This window comes from Schistocerca piceifrons, chromosome 1 (genome assembly GCF_021461385.2).
Source record: "Schistocerca piceifrons isolate TAMUIC-IGC-003096 chromosome 1, iqSchPice1.1, whole genome shotgun sequence".
NCBI classification, from domain to species: Eukaryota; Metazoa; Arthropoda; class Insecta; order Orthoptera; family Acrididae; genus Schistocerca; species Schistocerca piceifrons.
The window spans coordinates 328,964,528-328,971,729 of NC_060138.1; positions in this window are offsets into that span (position 1 = coordinate 328,964,528).

Below are 7,202 nucleotides of genomic sequence, written 5' to 3' on the forward strand. Positions count from 1 at the left end.
TTAGCTTCCCTGCACTTCCTATTTATTTCATTTCTCAGCGACTTGTATTTCTGTATTCCTGATTTTCCCGGAACGTGTTTGTACTTCCTCCTTTCATCAATCAACTGAAGTATTTCTTCTGTTACCCATGGTTTCTTCGCAGCTACCTTCTTTGTACCTATGTTTTCCTTCCCAACTTCTGTGATGGCCCTTTTTAGAGATGTACATTCCTCTTCAACTGTACTGCCTACTGCGCTATTCCTTATTGCTGTATCTATAGCGTTAGAGAACTTCAAACGTATCTCGTCGTTCCTTAGAACTTCCGTATCCCACTTCTTTGCGTATTGATTCTTCCTGACTAATGTCTTGAACTTCAGCCTACTCTTCATCACTACTATATTGTGATCTGAGTCTATATCTGCTCCTGGGTACGCCTTACAATCCAGTATCTGATTTGGGAATCTCTGTCTGACCATGATGTAATCTAATTGAAATCTTCCCGTATCTCCCGGTCTTTTCCAAGTATACCTCCTCCTCTTGTGATTCTTGAACAGGGTATTCGCTATTACTAGCTGAAACTTGTTACAGAACTCAATTAGTCTTTCTCCTCTTTCATTCCTTGTCCCAAGCCCATATTCTCCTGTAAACTTTTGTTCTACTCCTTCCCCTACAACTGCATTCCAGTCGCCCATGACTATTATATTTTCGTCCCCCTTTACATACTGCATTACCCTTTCAATATCCTCATACACTTTCTCTATCTGTTCATCTTCAGCTTGCGACGTCGGCATGTATACCTGAACTATCGTTGTCGGTGTTGGTCTGCTGTCGATTCTGATTAGAACAACCCGGTCACTGAACTGTTCACAGTAACACACCCTCTGCCCTACCTTCCTATTCATAACGAATCCTACACCTGTTATATCATTTCCTGCTGCTGTTGATATTACCCGATACTCATCTGACCAGAAATCCTTGTCTTCTTTCCACTTCACTTCACTGACCCCTACTGTATCTAGATTGAGCTTTTGCATTTCCCTTTTCAGATTTTCTAGTTTCCCTACCACGTTCAAGCTTCTGACATTCCACGCCCCGACTCGTAGAACGTTATCCTTTCGTAGATTATTGAATCTTTTTCTCATGGTAACCTCCCCCTTGGCAGTCCCCTTCCGTCGATCCGAATGGGGGACTATTCCGGAATCTTATGCCAATGGAGAGATCATCATGACACTTCTTCAATTACAGGCCACATGTCCTATGGATACACATTACGAATACTGGAACAGAAAATCCCCTCCTGAATATTTCAGTTGGGATTTCTTGTGCACCGCTTCACGCTTCCGTCCGACTAGGATGTCTGGCTTAAAAGAACACTATAATGGGCCGGATCTCCAAGAAATAGCTCTGCTCGTTGGAGTAGAGAATTGCTCGGGGCATATAGTTCCTAAAAAAAAAATAAAGTTATGTTCAGTGCTTTGGGTCCAACCAAGGTTTTGAGGAAGTTTCCCATGGTTGCATTTTGAAAGTAGAAATTCCCTCCAAAATACTCCCATTTGTGACTTCACCTGCCTTATTACCAGCTCGCGTGGTATCTGGATGAAAAGAACTGGTATATATGAAGGGCTTTTTTCAATAGTGGTACAAGTCCATTACCTCCACTTTTCTGCCTATAATACTTCTGAAATTAATGAGCGAAACAAACAGAAAGAAAGGTTCATCTCTAGCAAAAAGCCATATGGCTTGAATATTTCTGATATCTCAACTGCAGATTTTTCAGCGCTCATTTAACTTTAGGACTTTGTATCTCAATATGAACAAACATGGACTTGTACCGCTATAGAAATAAGCCCTTCATATAATGGATCGAATTTCTAACAGCCAACTCTAGTCATCGGCATGGTGAATGAAACGCATAAAAAATACGATATGATAGTGCCTATGTTGTTGAGAAGCACGATCCAGTGTTCTTTCGGATTTGCATGCATGTTGTGCAGGTTGTAGACACGTGTTTGACGACATGTGGAACTGTGGGTCTGGCCGTGAATTGCGCTCGTACTGCCTAATTGTACGGCGACCGCTCGCTATAAGCGGGACATCTGGGTTCGGGAACGGGTCCAGCACAAATTTTCATTGTCGTCATTTCATAATGCACCTGATGGTTGTCCATATTCACAACTGCGAATATATTTCATGTAATAAAAATGTTTCATACATTCAGAAACAAAATTCAGTAAACATAAAACAGGAATAAATATTGTTTTATGCTCTCTGAATTTAGTATTCGGTTCTGTTAGACAGTTTTTCGGTGGGTTTCATTCATCACACTGAAGAGCAGAGCCCACAGTCAGAAATTTGACCCATTAAATATATCAGTCTTTTTTAGTTCTTCGTATATAGGATTTGAATACACTCATTTTTAAAAAAAATTAATGACAATCCACTTACCACGAATTTGAAGACACTGAACATTGTGTCATTCAAAGTAAAGCTTTTACCTTTAACCGACCAAATTAAAGAAGCAACCAAGTAACATCCCAAAATGAAAATATCATTCAAGATCTCCTTTACAAAGTGTATTGAACTTACAATTACATTTACATGTTTAATATTTCAATGAATTCAAGAAAGGTAGTAGGAGTAATCAACTAAATTACAGGCCCAAATAGTTAAGGTTGATATGCAGCAGAATTTTGGAACATATATTGTGTTCAAACATTATGAATTACCTCGAAGAAAACTGTCTATTTTCACACAGTCAACATGGATTTAGAAAACATCGTTCCTGTGAAACACAACTTTCTCTCTATTCACATGAAGCGTTGAGTGCTAGTGACAAGGGATTTCGGATCGATTTCTGGATTTTCGGAAGGCTTTTGACACTGTACCACACAAGCGGCTTGTTGTGTAATTGCGTGCTTATGGAATATCGTCTCAGTTATGTGACTGCATTTGTGATTCCCTATGAGAGAGGTTACAGTTCGTAGTAATTGACGGAAAGTCATAGAGTAAAACGGAAGTGATTTATGGCGTTCCCCAAGGTAGTGTTATAGGCCGCTTGCTGTTCCTTATCTATATAAACGATTTGGGAGACAATCTGAGCAGCCGTCTTAGGTTGTTTGCAGATGACGCTGTCGTTTATCGACTAATAAAGTCATCAGAAGATCAAAACAAATAGCAAAACGATTTAGAAAAGATATCTGAATGCGAAAATTGTCAGTTGATCCTAACTAACGAAAAGCGTGAGGCCATCCACAAGAGTGCTAAAAGGAATTCGTTGAACTTCGGTTACACGATAAATCAGTCTAATCTAAAAGCCGTAAATTCAACTAAATACCTAGGTATTACAACTACGAACAACTTAAATTGGAAGGAACACACAAAAAATGTTGTGGGGGCCTAACCAAAGACTGCGTTTTATTGGCAGGACACTTAAAAAGTGTAACAGATCTATTAAGGAGACTGCCTACACTACGCTTGTCCGTCTTCTTTTAGACTACTGCTGCGCGGTGTGGGATCCTTACCAGGTAGGACTGACGGAGTACATCGAATAAGTTCAAAGAAGGGCAGAACATTTTGTATTATCGCGAAATATGGAAGGGAGTCTCACTGAAATGATACAGGATTTGGGCTGGACATCATTAAAAGAAAGGCGTTTTTCGTTGCGACGGAATCTACTCACGAAATTACAATCACCAACTTCCTCCTCCGAATGTGAAAATATTTTGTTGACACCAACCTCCATAGCGAGAAACAATCATCACCATAAAATAAGGGAAATCAGAGCTCGTACGGAAAGATATAGGTGTCCGTTCTTACCGCGCGCTATATGAGATTGGATTAATAGAGAATTGTGAAGGTGGTTCGATGAACCTTCTGCCAGGCAGTTAAATGTAATTTGCAGAATATCCATGTAGATGTAGATGTAGAATTTAGAACAAATCTAAGTGAAAAATAAGCAATAATTTAAAGTTTTGAAATTTTTTGTCCTCTGCTTGTTATCATGTACACACTCCACTAAAAACTGCAAGATATTCGTAGCTACCACACAATAACAGCAGTTCTAAAACGAGCGGTGTTAACTTCGTTTTATTGGTAACCATGTGCCTTTCTCTTACCTATTAAAGGTACCCATGTGTCTGCAGCTCGTGGTCGTGCGGTAGTGTTCTCGTTTCCCACGCCCGGGTTCTCGGGTTCGATTCCCGGCGGGGTCAGGGATTTTCTCTGCCTCGTGATGACTGGGTGTTGTGTGATGTCCTTAGGTTAGTTAGGTTTAAGTAGTTCTAAGGGCTGATGACCATAGATGTTAAGTCTCATAGTGCTCAGAGCCATTTGAACCATTTTTTTGGTACCAATGTTTTCCAGCTGAAAACTAGACTTAAGGATGCTTGGATTCTGATGTATAGGATGTTGGATAGTTTAGTACCACGTTCCTCTAGAGTCACATAATGTTAACTATTTTGACATTGCCTTAAACGCAAGCAGTCGGAAGTATCCAAACTGAGGAACAGAAAGGATAGTGAAGAAAGTGCAAGGTGTTGCGCGTTCGTTGCGCGGTGTACGGCTGTAGCCCGTATCCACTGAGATATTTTCATCTTGTAATGTATATTTGGATGTCCTACGCTACAGACAATATTTTTTACCGAAAGTGTTCTTACAATGGTGTACAGAGCATTCATGGGACTTGTGCATATCAGGATTCTGCCAACTTGTACTGTCTGTTCACACAGCATGTAAGTCATGGTATATAACCTTCTCGTATATAACCTTCTCGACTAAGGAGACCACAAAGGCTCAATAATATTGAGATCTGCTGTGTCTGATTCATCGTCGTGGCGAAAAAACCAGTTCTGAACGATGGGAGCTGTGTGAAGAGCGGCCCCTTTAATCATGGAACACAGCATCATCATTGGGGAACAAATACCATGGGATGGAATTTATCGGTTACAATGGTCACATAACCCTTAGCAGTAATGCGAACTCGCAGAGTAACCATGGGGCCCATGGAATACCACGATATAGCCGCCAAAATCATCACTGAACCCCCGTAATGTTTCAATTTTGCGAAGTAAACACGACCAGAAGTTGGAAACAGTGTCAAAAATGACTCATCCGACAAGATGACTTTGTTCCATTTTATGGCTTCAGCACCACGTTTTCCTGTTACGGACACTTGCTTCAATGATGAGTGGTTTTGGAAGCCCAGGCCGCCCTGCCGTTCTATGCCTAAGGAGCCACTCTTCATATTGTTTTGGCGCTGACAGGATCTGCGTGTGTGGCATTCTGCAGTTCTCTTATTTTTCATTGCAGTCGTCTTCAGTGACCGTCCGTCACGATCACTCGTCACACACTTTCGTCCCCGTTGTGACTTAGCGGATGCTGGTTTTGCGCTTTTCCTGTATGCGTTGTCAATCTTCGATAGGGTGCCTCTTGAGACCCCCAACAGTTCCACTACCTTGGTTACGGAAGTAACCGCCACAGGAGCGCCAACAATTTGCCCACGCTGGAATTCTCTTAGCTCCGGCATAATGCTCTCACAACTCCACGGAGTAGTGTTCCCACTACGACTGACGCTTGCAACGTATTGAGGACATTGCACAGGTACCGTTCGCGGTCAAATACAACAGCGCAACCTCCAGGCTTGGTTAGTACCTGCATGTATGTTCAAGCATGCATTTCCCGCTGTGTTTTCATATTTTGTCCAACCCCTGTACTTCATAGTTTTGTTGCCGACCACTGTCTTTGTACGGCGTAGCTTCACTCCTCGGTATTTGTAACAGATTTCCTCTGTACATCTGCGACATGCTACCATTGATGTAGATTGGTTCAAATTAACATTCGATTTTCTTGGTATTTAGTATCTAGTCAGTAACAAGACCGTTGGCAATGGAGCAACAGAAAAAGAAATGACGAAAGTAAAATTCTATCGATCTGTGAAAAAATAAAAGAAACGTCCCATTTACTGAAGTGGTTTAAAAAACGCAAAGCCGCGCGGGATTATCCGAGCGGTCAGAAGCGCTGCAGTCATGGACTGTGCGGCTGATTCCGGCGGAGGTTCGAGTCCTCCCTCGGGCATGGGTGTGTGTGTTTGTCCTTAGGATAATTTAGGTTAAGTAGTGTGTAAGCTTATGGACTGATGACCTTAGTAGTTAAGTCCCATAAGATTACACACACATTTGAACATTTTTTTTTGAAAAAACACGAAAAATCTAAACGCAATAATTTCGGCTAAGACTCGATTCCACTTCTACACACGACATCAGTTGTTAACTTTACTGCGTTTAAGAAGTATTTGTTATAAACCAACGACTTGGGAATATTCATAGTGTAGTACTCCATTAAATCCAATTTCAATTTCATATAGTCCTACCTTGTGTATTTGTTATTTTCCTTATAAAAGTTCTCTGTAAGCTATTCAGATGTACTCTAATGGTCTGTGGATGCTTTGAGAGTGCTTATAACTTTTCCATTATTTTGCTGCGTTATACTCTGTTTCTAAACTTTAATTATAGTTCTTTCGGTATAAGATTGAAATTTTTATGTGATATCTATTTTACAACATAATCGCAACCATTTGACATTTACAGAAGATATTTTGGTTCCTCAGGAAATAAAAGGCAACGGACATTAACAGAGAACGCGACAGTAAAAATACATTATTAGCGGCTGTACAAGTAAGGCAAGAAGGTTACACTGAGTGAGGTGGCGCAGTGGTAAGCACACTGGACTCGGATTCGGGATGACGATGGTTCAAACCTGAGTCCGGCACTCCTGATTTAGATTTCCCATAATTTCCTTAAATCGTTTCAGTCAAATGTCAGGATGGTTCCTTCTTCTCTGTTATTTCTTGTGTTTTTAACTATTCCTTGATACCTTAGCAGTTGTCCCTTCAAACTATTGCTTATTATCGTAAGGGTTCTTCATAGACTTCATACTTCGCCTACTTACACAAGACGTTCTTCAATTTGTCCTTTGTATTCTGGAGTGTAGCCATGTATGGAAGTGAAACATGGACGATAAATAGTTTCGACAAGAAGAGAATAGAAGCTTTCGAAATGTGGTGCTACAGAAGAATGCTGAAGATTAGATGGGTAGATCACATAACTAATGAGGAAGTATTGAATAGGATTGGGGAGAAGAGAAGTTTGTGGCAAAACTTGACCAGAAGAAGGGATCGGTTGGTAGGACATGTTCTGAGGCATCAAGGGATCACCAGTTTAGTATTG